At 38.8% G+C, this 14,495-nt stretch overlaps 1 protein-coding gene across 10 annotated transcripts in view; it reads left to right on the top strand.

Moving 5' to 3' along the window:
* The window catches only part of ZNF462 (zinc finger protein 462), a 159,693-nt gene that overhangs the window by 30,612 nt on the left and 114,586 nt on the right, over positions 1 to 14,495 (top strand). For 8 of the 10 annotated variants that reach the window (XM_089488627.1, XM_089488624.1, XM_089488628.1 and 5 more), the window contains exon 2: positions 7,880 to 7,980. The exons of the other annotated variants lie outside the window; for them this stretch is intronic. The gene's annotated coding sequence lies outside the window, so the exon portion shown is untranslated. The remainder of the gene's footprint in view (positions 1 to 7,879; positions 7,981 to 14,495) is intronic. 10 annotated transcript variants of the gene reach the window in all.

The following is a 14,495-nucleotide window of genomic DNA, read 5'->3' as shown; positions in this document are numbered from 1 at the left end:
TTAGAAATTCATCTTAATTATAAATATATGTGGATGGGTATATGCGCACGTGTGTGTGTGTTAGACTAGCCAAATGATTCCTTTGTGTCTGTGCTATCCCTTATTATTATGTGAAGTACAGGCTTTTCATGGTATATTTGCAGGTTAGTTTTCAATATTTATACATTCCCCCTCCATAATTTCCTGTAGTTTAATCTTTATTCTCTAGTGGAATGTATTCTCCTTAGATTTCTTCCATTTGAACAGGATCTAGATGCTTTGTCTTCTTGGGGGATTAAGACCAGCCAGGATGGGGATGCAGATGAGTGAGAGCAATTGTTTTCATATGAAGTATCCATTATGCCAAGAGGAGGAGGAGAACATAATAATCCTCCTTGTGTGCTCAGACCGGGGGATGATAGCTTGATCTGTGTGGCCTCAATTAGAGAAGTTTGATATGTGAGTGCATAAGGCAGGATGTTGTCAATGCCAGTACCTATATTGCAGGGCATCCTATAAAAAAAAAGATAGGCCAGGCTCCTTTGTTGTTTGCAATTGGAGAGTATGTACAAATGTTTTTCCTTTAGAAAGAAAGAAAGAAAGAAAGAAAACTTTTCCTGTTGGAAAGTATTATACCAGAAGGGGCTGAGGTAAAAGCCCTTATAGCAAAAGGAGGGGACAGACCTCACCTTTACAGGTGGGATCAACCTTTATTTTTCATTCAGACACTGAAGTGTAGCAAAAGAGGTGTGGGGGGGGGATGGTTCTTGATAGAAAATTTAAGGTATGGGATGCCTCTCAGTGTGTCTTCAGCTAAGGAATTAGCTTACCATACCAAAGCTGAGATCTCCCTAGAAGCCAAGAGAATAAAGTTGAGGTGGTTGTACTTTGTCCACATCATGAGAAGGCATGACTCACTGGAAAAGGCAATAATTCTGAGAAAGGTGATGTAGAAAGAGAGGAAGACCACATGTTAGATGGACGGACTCTATTAAGGAGGTCATGGGTATGAATTTACATGAACTAAGCAGAGCAGGGGAAGACATGGACACTTGGAGATGTCTCTTCCACAGGTTCGCCATAGGTCAAGATCAACTCGGAGGCAGTTAACAGCAACAAAAACTGAAGCTGAGGTTTCAGTTTTTATATATTAAAAATAAAACCCACTCCTAGTCATTCTCCCTATCCCCAGCTTTTCGTTAGTTTGGCAACCAAACTAGAGGACAGGATTGTTGTTATATGCCTTTATGTTGGCTCTGACTTATGCCAACCCTATTGTAGGGTTTTCTTGACGTGTGTTTAGAGGAGGTGTGTCATTGCCATTCTCACAGGATGGAAGTGGCTTGCCTAAGGTCTCCCAGTGAGATTTCATGTTTGCATAAAGATTTGAACCCCAGTTTCCCAGAATCCTAGTCCAGCTCTTAGACCGCTACAGCACATTTGCTCCAATGGGAGTAAGGTGGAGAACCTTTTCAGTTTTACTGACACACACACACACACACACACACACACATATATATATACACACACACACACACACACACACACACACACACACACACACCACCTTTTCCTGAAGGAATCAAGGCAGGTTGCAAGACAAAGAAAGCAATAAAATACAATTAACATAAATATACAATTAAAAATAATCCCATACCCTAACCCCCATCCCAATCATAAAAACTGTAGCACTATAACATAGGTTACAAAGTACAATAAAAATTTTAACAAAAAAAATGAGCTAAAATTAAAGGTAGAAAAATTGAGGTGGTCCAGAGACCCATGTTGATCCCCTGCAATAATTCAGCCAGGACTAGCAGTAACTCAGATCAACCTTCTATTTATCTCTCCCATATTTTGTTGGGGAATCTGTTACCTTTTTCAATATATCTGACTATATTGATTCTTATGGTGGGAGGGGGGGTTGCTTTGAAATTTTTGCAAGTTGCTTCTTGATACATGATGCTGAACTCATCGGATTGGTACAAGAAAATATATGTATTTTGTTAATGTTTTCATCCATTTAGACAGGGCTTATCACTGCCATCAGAGTGGCTTACCTTTGTTTTAAATTGTTTTAAACGAAGTTATTTCCCTATCTGCAAAGCTGTGTGCAGCATAAAGGGAAACTATTAAAAACTATAAACAAATCAATAGATAATTGTAATAAATGAAATGGCAATGACAGAACTCAGAATTAGAATATGACACCACTGAGGACATAACATGACCTGTTGTAAAAAGAGGCTTGCTTGTACAGCAAGTTGGCTCTCTTTATTGAAATAGTAATGATGTACATAATAGCAATGAACTTATTTTGGGGACCTTGTTCCATGTTAATATTTGTTATTCCCATTATCAAATGAAGTGTTTGTGAAATGTCAATGAAAAAGATGGGTTTTTTTTAAAAAAAAGATAAAAAATAGATACAAATAAAACACTACTATATGTACAATGTTGTAGCTCGAGGTATTTAATATTAAAAGCAACAAAGAATAGATAAGCCTAGCTATGCATCTGAAAGATGGTAACACTTGTGCTAGATAAGGATTATACAGATAGTTTCTGGGAATATTAGAGTTGAGGCTCTACCACTGAAAAAACCCTTTTCCTGAAGGGGAGCTCCAGAAAATCTTATGAGCAGATTTGCAGATTTTTATGTCATAACATGCAGTAAATATTATTATTATTATTATTATTATTATTATTATTATTATTATTCCTTTCTCTCAAAGTTGGGACTCAAAGTGGATTACAGTTTAAAAAAACAATACATCTACAAGCACACAAAAAGTATGAGAGTTAAAATAGAATTCAACTAATGACAATACAGTGGGCCCTTGGTATCCACTGGGGTTTATTTCCAGGACTCCCTGTAGATAACAAAATCCATGGATGTTTAAGTCCCATTAAATACAATGTTGTAGTAATGTGCTGTTCCTTATAAAATGGCAACATCAAGGTTTGCTTTTTGGGATGTATATGTTTTTTAATGTTTTCAAACTGCGGATGGTGGATTGGGTGGATACAGAGGACCAACTGTATTGAAATGGTTTAGAGCTGCACTTCAACACAAAATACCATTAAAAGATAAAAAGCACTTAAAATAGTTCAGTATAAAAACAAGTCTCGGGGCAGTCACTGAGAAGGTCCTTTCTTTTTCTTGCATCCCCGCCAACTGTGCTTGTGACGGTGGTGGAACAAAGGGGGGGTCTCACCTGAGGATCTTGGCCCAGCCAGAGTCACAGGGGGTGATACGGTCTGCCAGATAGCCTGGATCTGAGCAGTATAAGTTTAAAACAAAATAAATTTAAAAAAGAAAACACTTATGGAATCTGCAACAAAATGTTTAAGTGTAGAACACTCTACTCAGGTTTCATGTCCTCTTTTAAGGAACTTGTTTCCTCATCACCATCAGTTTTGGGTTTCCTATCAGTCAACATAGTTTGGCCACTGGACAAGCTCAGATCACATTGGGTTCCCTTCACAAGTTTTGGGTTCCCCTCACAACCCCCCCCCCCCCCAACTACTCTTGCCAATCCTGAGCCAATCCTGGTTGAATCATATTTCCCCTTGTGACATTGATGGTACTGGTTTGGCTACAGAAGGACGCACCCTTCTATACAAAGACAAAGATAAAACACTGTGTTCCTAAGGAAAGGGTGCTCATAACTGAAACATCCTGTTTTGTTGTTGACAAGGGCAACATTTATATGCACTTTTCAGATTAAAGAGTTCATCCTCAGTACTGCAGTATGCAGAGTTTTGGAATATAACTTCTAGAATTCCCTGGCTAGCCATCCTGACTGGCAGATTCTGGGAACTGTAATCCCCACTCAAACAGTACTTTTCCAAGTTCTGTTTAAATGTAGGGGTTAAGTACCTTCCTTTCCATGTCTTAAATATTTTGTTGATTTCTTATTTAAAGCTAAGCATAGCTGAGGTGTAAGTATTGTACATTAACATGAAGAATAAGTAATATTTTCTGCACGTGGCATATGTTGCTTTGGAAAACTCGGTTGTTAAAGCATTACCTGTCTTTCTATGCAATATAGTGCTTCAGTTGGAATGGGCATTTTTGGAAGAGTTGGTGAGGAACCCTGCATCCATGTAATCATATCCCTTGAGCATGAAGTGAAACTGTCTGCACAAAAAAGGTTTTCAAAGACGTGGCTTTCTGAGTTGAGTTACTGCAGACCTACAGGGACATCTTGCTTTTGTGCTTCTAGAAAGGAGATCCCCCACATTTTTCATACAGCCCATGCTGACAGCTGCTCTGTTTCAGAAAAAAGCAAATTAGGAGGCTGTCCCCAAGGGGGAAATGGACATGTTGTGAACAAAGTGCAGTAGCACTAACACACTCTAAAAGTACAGTGTCTGGCTCCTGGCCCAAATGGTTTAGCTTTTTTGGAAAAGAGGAGGAGGGAAAGGAGGTGGAGTATGGGAAAATGCATTGTTTGGAACCAAAAGGAGAAGCTTGGAGTAGCACATAATAGTCTGTTCTTTTGTATACTGGCTTTGCCAGATGGTATACTTGCTGCCTCTGGCCGAAAACAGTTTGAATGTAGAAAGTCAGGCTTCAGGTGCTTCACGGCTCTGAAATATTTGTCAGTAGGGTCTTTAGGTAACCTGTTAAGTTAGCCACTCAGGGTATGAGAGAGAGCATTTTGATTTCTGCAGAAGAGTGTAGAGGAGGTTTGGCACCACTTTTAAGCTCAGATTGAGACCCTTTCCTGCAAAATGTCAAAGAGAGCAGGCTTTTATCTATCGGTAGAATTTTGCATCTGCTAAAGGGAATACACCCCATCAGCAGATGTAGTGGCAAGGGTTGTGGAGTCAGAGTTGGAAGCAATTTTGGGTCGGAGTTGGTAGAAATGTACTGATACCGACTTCAAAATAAAAATTTATAATGTTATGGGAATATGTATATTAGGTTGTTAGTCTTAATTTTTTATATGATCAGCCCTCAGTATCCACAGATTCTTTATCCATGGATTCAGCCATCCATGACTTGAAAATATTAATTCCAAAAAGCAAAATTTGATTTTGCCATTTTATATAAGGGGCACAATTTTACTATGCCATTGTATTTAATGAGACTTCAGCATCCATGGATTTTGTTATCCACGGGGGCTCCTGGAACCAAACACCAACAGATATTAAGGGCCTGCTGTACTCTTTTATTTTAAGATGGATAGTGCTGTTAAAAACCTTTTAAAATTTATTAAATGCATATTTGGGTGCACATTTACTTTCACAGGAATCTAGGCAAGTTTTTTGTTCTGAAGTTTTAAATCAAATAAATATATTGTATGTTCTGCGTTTAAGTAACCTGATGATTCAGATGGTGGTGATGAAATGCTGTTTGCTACCATTTTACTACAGTACTTTTGTTATATACATTTGTTATTATGTACTAATAATATACATCTGACATTTATGGAGGCATCAGAGTCAGACTGTAAGAAAATAGAAGTTTGGCATACTGACTTTGCAGCCTTGGTGGTGACACACCATGGGCTCAAGAAACGTCTTTTATGGTGGCTTAGATAAGTTGCTCAGTTACCTGGTAGCTCACTGTACAAATGTGGTTGAGCTTCATTTGGATTATTGAATCATGGGTTCTGAAAAACAAGCTGACTCTGAGCAGGAATTAGTAAATCGCATCCTGGTTTTTCTTCTCTATGTATCCCCTTTGTATCCCATCCCTCATTATCATTATCTGAAAAAAATGGGTTGCAAATATGGCCCTCTTCTTTCTCCCCCCCACTGGGAATATCTAAATAATGAGGTGGTACAATACCCTTGATATCCATTGGGGTTTGGTTCCAGAACCCCCCATGGATACCAAAATCTGTGGGTGCTTAAGTTCCATTAAATATAATGGCATAGTAAAATGGTATTCCTTACATGAAATGGCAAAATCAAGGTTTGCCTATGGTATTTTCAATTGGTGGATGCTTGAATCAGGATAATTGGTGGCGCAGTGGTTAAATGCCTGTAATGCAGCCATTCACTCGAAACCACAAGGTTGCGAGTTCAAGACCAGAAAAGGGCCCAAGCTCGACTCAGGCTTGCATCCTTCCGAGGTCGCTAAAATGAGTACCCAGATTGTTGGGGGCAAATTAACTTACTTGCTAATTAGCTTACTTGCTGTTCACCGCTATGATCTTTGGAATAGCGGTATATAAATAAAAAACAAAAAAAAAATCCGTGGATAAGGAGGGCTACATGTATTCTCATCGCATGCTAGTCCCTATGGGATCTCTTTTCCATTTATTAATATTGTCCTTTCTGTTTGAGTTCACAGTGTCCTATAGCATCGAGATGCACAAGTTACCTGTGCTGTGAATTGTGTGAAAAAGTAATTCTGTTACTTTTAAATCCAGACAATCACATTCCTTGATTGTCTTCTAGGATATGTATTTTGTTGCAAACAACTCCTTGCTTACTTGATCCATGCATGGTGTTTATAAACATGAACATATTTTGGATGCTTTTTGCTGTGTCTTAAGAAAAGTTTACCGTCTTCATTTTTAATTGAATTTGTTTTATGTCCTGCTCCAAAGTATCATGCCTCTACAGATTTTGTGTGTGTGTGTGTGTGTGTCTATATCTGTCTATAAAAAAGTGTGATTTGATATTAATAGTCACAAATGCAAAATCAACTTTTCAGTGATGAAGGCAAAATAAGTAGAAGATTGGTGGGGTTTTCAGAGAGTGAGTTCTAAATCATTCTACTTAGAATGGAAGCATGCTTATGTCAGTCCTTTGAGGTTGGACAAGTATATGTGTTACTGTTCAATGATCAATACCTGAAACCAACTGACTTTGGACATAGGTAGCTCAAGAAGAGTTAGGGTAGTGTAGTGTCTATGACTCAGGAGACCAGGGTTCAAATATCTGCTCAGCCATGAAAACCCACTGGATGACTTTGGCAGGTCACACTTTCTGAGACTCAGAGGAAGGCAAAGGGACACTCCCTCTGAACAAATCTTGCCAAAAACATCCCATGACTCTTTCGCCTTAGGGTTTCCATAAATTGGAAATAACTTGAAGGCACACAAGAACAAATCACAAACAGCAAATAGCACAGCAGATGGCTTCTGAAGTTGCACAGACTTTTGTCTAAATACACACAAGCAAACACACAAAAAATCTTTTAACTGAGAACAAAAATTATTGGTCAGAATTCTACATACGCTATAGTGGGCTCTTGGTATCCAATGGGTTTGGTTCCAGGACCTCTATATATACCAAAATCTGTGAATGCTCAAGTCCAGTTATATACAGTGATGTAGTAAAATGCATAAAATGATAAAAATCAAGGTTTGCTTTTTGGGAAAAATATTTTTGGAATATTTTCAAGCAGGGAATGGTGGAATCTGTGGACACAGAATCTGTATGGATGTCCGACTGTACTTAGTTAAGTAATTGCCTTAGTTGTGTAGCTAAGTAGCATCTTTCAGTCAACCCCTCCCAAAACCTGCTTTACTGGGCATTACTATAGAGAGAAGGGGTTCTGTTCTGCTGGTATTCAGGGTGTGGATGGATGACCTTTCCACCCCTTCCTACAAGTCAGCAAGGCTGTGACAGGGAAGTGTGACAGAGGTCCTGTTTATGATCATTGCTGCCCCACTGGTTGGCCAGGGATGGTGAAGACTTCTTCCTCCTGTGCCCTGATCTTCAGCAGAATGACCTTTTTCTCATCTCATGGCTGATGCCTGGTAAAGTTGGGGGAATAGTTATATTGAAGGAAATAGAGCTATGATCATGACTACGTAGGGGCCATGAATATTGATCAGCTATGGATGTATACCTCCAAATTATGCATCTGTAAGTCTGATCCTGAATTCTGGCCCAGTTGTTCATAAAATTTCCTCTGTATATTAATTTCCAGGAACCAGCAATTTGAGTGCTAAGCAGGATTCATAGCCCTGTTCAATCATGGAAACCCACTTGGTGATCCTCAGCAAATCAGACTCTCAGCCTTAGAGGAAGGTAATGGCAAACCTCTTCTGAATAAATCTTATTTATTTATTTATTTACATATTTATAGCTCACTCTCAGTTTTGAGATCTCATGATGGCATGCAATAAAGTCAACTTGGGGCAAGAAATATAATAACAATAGTTTCCAAAGACCAAAACATTATTACATTTCATATTACTTAAAACCAGACCATATAAAATCAGATAAAAAGCATTTAAAATAATGCAGACTGTAGAGCATGTACAAGTAAATCTTCTCAAGAAAAACCCATGACAGGTTGTCTTAAGTCAAAGTTCTCTTGAAGACACATGAGAACAACAATATAGATTTCTAGTTTTCTTAAGTCTTAAGGATATATCACAGAGGTATATACCATAGAGCTCTACTGTTCAATGAGGCATACCATTCTTTAGATTTCCTAGACAGACAGAACATGCAGCCCACATAACTTCTCATTACTCCATCCTTTGTGAAGTGCACCAGGCCATTCTCAGGCATTATAGATGGGGATATCAACAAGCTAGTGTTCTGTTAAGAAAATTTAATAGATAACTTGGCTGAAGTTAAAATAGTGTGAAAGTGGATGAGGTACTTCTTCCAGATCAGACAAAGCTGGATAAATTTGAAAAGTTATTCTTGAAGGCAAAAGAGCTGAAAATGAAGGGGGGGGGGGGGGGGAGAAAGAAAAAGAAAAAATATTCTTCCATTTGTGCTCTTCTAAGACCTTTCCATATCATGAATTCGTGTAGGGTGTTCCTAAAACTTAAAAGTACACTCGTTCCTCCATATTAGGGGCACAGGATACCCGTGAATATGGAAAGCCCTCAAATAACAAAAGCACTATGTTTTTTACCTGAGAGAACACCTCTCTGGGAATCCTCCAGTGCAATTCTATGGTGAACATCTGCCAGACATTGATCATAGAATTGTGTTGGAGGAGCTACAAATGCCTTGTGGACTGTTCTCTCCAAGAATCTCTAGGTCCTTCAATGTGACTTTTAGTTAAAGTTGACCATAGAGTTGTGCTGGAGGACCTAGATATTCCTAGAGATAACATATTAATAAAATTAGTGAATAATCAAATCCTCAAAGTTGCAAATGTGGAGGGACAAGTGTAGTTCCTTTCATTAATTTTCTAAAAGTGACAGAAATGCTTCTGAAGAAGATCTTGTGAATGGCATCATATGAAGGTTTTGGGGTAACGCCTTTGACAATGCTTGACACTGTATTAGGGGTATGTGGTGATAATATTTGACCTCCTTTAATTGGTTGTTTTAAGGAGGAGAAATGTAGTGTGAGGCTATCTAAGCTTTCTGTTTCAGTATAGAGAAGGAAATCATAGGACTGAAAGGTATCTTAGAGGTAATCTAGTCCAATCCCCTGTTCAGTAGACTATTCAGTTACAGCTTTCTGAAGCTACAGCTTTCAGATGCCTATTCAGGTGCAGCTCAAATACTGTACTTCCAGTGAAGGTGAGTCTATCACTTTCCATGGAAATCTGTCCTTAGGAAATTTATCTTGATCAAACATCCTACTGGATGAGTTTCTGGAAATTTCTTCCTTCCCTTTCCCATAGTAGCCCCCTCAGGATGCTTAGAAACCCTCTCCAGCAGGTTTTCCCAGCTCTCCAGAGCTGCTTTTGGAGGACAAGGGGTGAGTGGGCATAGTGGGTGGAGTGAGTTTATCCTAGAGTTGAGACAATTTTCACATCAGTGGCAGAGACCAAAACTGGCAGGGGCAGAAAGCTTGCGGCACTGGTCATCATAAAAGAAGTTTCTTTGGGGAAATGTTTTCATACATAATGACAAGCCCCCCCCCCCCCCCACTCCCAATTCATGTATTTTAGTTAGTGAGCATGTAGTGAAGCTTTAAAAAAAAAAAGCAAATAAATACAGACAGTCCTCCTTTTTCGCAGGGGATCTGTTCCGGACCACCCCACCCCCTCCCCCGGAAAAATGGAAACTTGCTTATATTCAGTCCCCATAGGCTTAAATGGTGGTGCATGCCTGTGGGTTCGTGTCCCATTATGTCCCCCCGCATTTGCCGCTCGCACATAAGCGAGGGCATGAATTCCAAGGCCGTGCAAATGGAGGGGCGACTGTAAATTTAAAATGATAATATTTTATGAAATAGTTGTATAAACAAAGCAACAATGACCAGGAATTAAATTCATTTCATGCAAATACTATAATAATTGTTGTATGCTTTTTATAATATGCTTATTGTAATGTTAATAAAATCTAATGAGCCAAGATTTTTTTTTGCAAACTTGCAACTGTCCACTTGAAATTCTTTCTAATATTTTATTATCAAAAGCCAAGATTTCTAAATTTGCTCAATTTGATGAAATATCGTCTCAGCACATGAATTTTCATACACAGGTGTAAATGCATCAGAGATAGATCCTGTAGCATAGAGTACATGTATGGAAAGGCTTCCTTCTAGATGTGCAAAGTTAAAATTTTTGAAGTTTTGCATTTTGTAGGATTCTACCATTCCCTTTTCTTTGGTTGTCTAAACTGTATTTCTAAATGCTCAACTACAAGGCTAAAAATGTGGGGACTGATGAAAAATGTCATTGGAGGAAGTAGATTTATTTGGGGGGGGGGGGAAATACCTTTTTTTCCTCGTCTTTAAAACATCCTGGATTGCAACCTTCTCAGGTATATTGCAATCCACTATTCTACAAGAGCACATCCACCATTGGATTCAGCCCCTAATATTTAATAATAATAATAATAATAATAGTAATAGTAATAATAATAATAATAATAATAATAATAATAATATAGATTTATTTGTATCTCGCCCAATCACGAGGAATCCGGGAGGCTAACAGCAGTAGGGAAATACAATACAGAAAATACAATAAGATACAATAGTCCCTAATATTTAGGTGAAATGTGAAGGAATAGGAAAACACTAAAGAACTCATCTAGGACAAAATTTTATATGGTAGAAGGTTTTTATCTCAGCATTGATCCTTGGAAACAAATGGTAGATACATTTTTTAAAGACGTTGTGGATGACACTACTCATACATTTTACACGTGAACTATTATTAAACACTACCAATCAAATTTCTGATTCATTTAGTTTCACATATACTTTGAGGGCTTGGCTTTTGAAAAGCATGATTGTATGTTTAGCATTGGTTCAGTTACAGGCTTAGACTTTATAGTTGGTACTAACTTTGAAGAGAGCTTTTGTTTGCACCTTTCAGTTCAGTTAAACTTTCCCATGAAATGTATTTTAAGGTGAAAGCATTGTTCATTGGCCTTTCCATTTCAAGGTAGATCTGTATTATACACCTGTTTTATGCTCTTTTTTTCTTGTGAAAAACTTCAATTGCTTGGCCATCAGTACCATTTTTAAAGAAAAGCACTTCTAGGTGATTTGGTAAGGAACATTATAACATAAGAAAGAGAAAGAAAGAAAAAACCCTTGATAGTAAGTTTAACAGAACAGAATGGTCTTCCGTTTTAAGCAGCCATGGATAGGATTAGCCAAGAGCTTTTCCAAACGCAGGATTATGTGGCAACAAAATCAAGTATGAACAGACAGGTGAAATGCTTGTGGACCTATTTTCAGGAATATACCTTGTGGGTCTTACATGGGGGATATACTTTTAACTACTGTTGGTCAGTTAAGTCAGTAGAACCAGCAACTACTATAAATATAGGGAGAACTAAGTTTATTTTTATTATTTTATTTTTGTCCAATAACCATTCAGTGCTGAGGCACATAACAAAACTATGCCAATCTCAGTTTCAAAAGTCTGTGTGATTTGACCTTCAAAAGATTGATTCTCCAGTCAAATCAGTCATACTTCTCTACCTGTATTTATATCTGGGTTACATTTTTCCTGATTCCTGTCTGATCTGCATGGTGCTCTTCCTTGTATACTTCCTTTGTCCTAGTCACTGCATTTTTGTAAAATAGAATCATAGAATCGTAGAGTTGGAAGAGACCACAAGGGCCATCCAGTCCAACCCCCTGGCATGCAGGAAATCACAATCAAAGCATTCCCGATAGATGGCCATCCAGCCTCCGTTTGAAGACCTCCAAGGAGGGAGACTCCACTACACTTGGAGTTTGTTCCACTGTCGAACAGCCCTTACTGTCAGGGAGTTCCTCCTAATGTTGAGGTGGAATCTCTTTTCCTGCAGCTTGCATCCATTGCTCCGGGTCCTAGTCTCTGGAGCAGCAGAAAACAAGTTTGCTCCCTCCTCAGTATGACATCCCTTCAAATATTTAAACAGGGCTATCATATCACCTCTTAACCTTCTCTTCTCCAGGCTAAACATCCCCTGCTCCCTAAGTCGTTCCTCATAGGACATGGTTTCCAGACCTTTCACCATTTTAGTTGCTCTCCTTTGGACCCACTCCAGTTTCTCAATGGCCTTTTTGAATTGTGGTGCCCAGAACTGGACACAATATTCCAGGTGGGGCCTGACCAAAGCAGAACAGAGTGGCACTATTACTTCCCTGGATCTAGACACTATACTTCTATTGATGCAGCCTAAAATCGCATTGGCCTTGTTAGCTGCCACATCACACTGTTGACTCATGTTTAACTTGTGGTCTACTTGGACTCCCAGATGCCTTTCACACGTAGTTTCATTCATCCAGGTGTCCCCCATCCTATATCTGTGCTTTTCATTTTTCCACCCTAAGTGCAGTACCTTACATTTCTCCGTGTTGAATTTCATTTTGTTAGCTTTGGCCCAGTTTTCTAGTCTGTTCAGGTCATTTTGAATCTTGATCTTGTCCTCTGGAGTATTAGCTATTCCTCCTAATTTGGTGTCATCTGCAAATTTGATAAGTATGCTCCCAATTCTGTCATCCAGGTCATTGATAAAGATGTTAAATAGAACTGGCCCAAGGACAGAGCCTTGTGGGACCCCACTGGTCACTTCTCTCCAGGATGAAAAGGAGCCATTGTTGAGCACCCTTTGCGTTCGGTCGGTCAACCAATTACAAATCCATGTAACAGTTGCCTTGTCTAGCCCACATTTTACAAGCTTGTTTGCAAGAATATTGTGGGGAACTTTGTCAAAGGCCTTACTGAAATCAAAATATACTATATCCACAGCATTCCCTTCATCTAACAAGCTGGTAATTTTATCAAAGAAAGAGATAAGGTTTGTCTGGCATGACTTCTTTCTCTGAAACCCGTGTTGACTTTTTGTGATTATGGCATTGCTTTCTAGATGTTCACAGACTCTCTGTTTAATGATTTGCTCCAGAATCTTTCCTGGTATTGATGTCAGACTAACTGGATGATAATTGTTTGGATCCTCTTTTTTCCCCTTTTCCCCTCCTCCAGTCTGCTGGGATTTCTCCTGTTTTCCAGGAGTTCTCAAAGATTATTGCTAATGGCTCCGATATTACATTTACAGCTTGCCTGTTCTTTCCTGCCCTTTCCGATGCCTTTTCTTCAAATGCATTCTTTCTCCCTTACAGGTTTCCATGTGAGGCTGCCTCTTGGCCTCTGAACTCATTGGCTATGTCATGTCTGGCCACATAAAGAAGTATATTTATAATATAATTTTTAAAATATGTATATCCAGCTACTTTGTCACTCTGCAGGTTTTGGCAAAAGGTTACAGGAGGCAGCTTTTCTTTCCTAGAAAAGATAGACTAGCCCCTGTTGTGTGGAAGACTTGAGAGTCAGTGCAAATTCAGCTTCAACTAAAGAGAGACGTTACAGTCCAAAGAAGCCCTAGTATTAGCTTACAATAGAACAACTTTCACGACTCACGTCAGCACTGTTGGGCTGGCATGAGATGGGGTTTTAATGTGGTTTTAATTGTGGTTTTATTATGGTTTTATTGTTGTTTATGTATATGCTGTAAACCGCTTTGATTTTTAGAAAAGCGGTGTATAAATAAAAACATTATTATTATTATTATTATTATTATTATTCTTGACATAGAGCATTTAAAATTAAATATACAGTAGGCCCTTGGTATCCACTAGGGTTTGGTTCCAGGACCTCCTGTGGATACCAAAATCCATGGATGCTCAAGTCTCTTTAAATACAATGGAATAGTGAAATGGTGCTCTTTATATTTTTGGAATTTATTTATTTTTAAAAATATTTTCAAGCCATGAATGGTTGAATCTGTGGATATAAAGGGCTCACTGTAGGTTGAACATGGACTTCACTGCCCAACTTTCTCTTTAGAGTAGTGCAAGGAAGGGATGCGTGGTTATATATGTGTGTGTGTCTTTGGAAGTGTGCCAAACAGTGTCTCATGCTGCATTTTGAATAATCAGACCTCTCGCCACAGAAGATGAAACACCACTTCCTTGTGTACAGACACACCCCTGTCATGATAAAGGGACGCAACAGAGTGTCTGTAAAGCTGAGGCCTTTAGAAGCGATCCTTAGAAATAATTTCGCAGCAAAGGCTGGAGCAAGAAATACATGGCTTTGAGAGGTATGAACTAGTTAATTTGCCGGCCCAGCAACTTCCTTCATACTTCACATATCCTGATAACAGCACCAAAGCTGCAAG

The sequence above is a fragment of the Sceloporus occidentalis genome, unplaced genomic scaffold (assembly GCF_023333645.1).
Source record: "Sceloporus occidentalis isolate IW3139 unplaced genomic scaffold, rSceOcc1.0.p SCAF_1, whole genome shotgun sequence".
Lineage (NCBI taxonomy): Eukaryota > Metazoa > Chordata > Lepidosauria > Squamata > Phrynosomatidae > Sceloporus > Sceloporus occidentalis.
The sequence above is the reverse complement of the archived record's forward strand: the minus strand, read 5'-3'. Positions and strand labels throughout refer to the sequence as shown.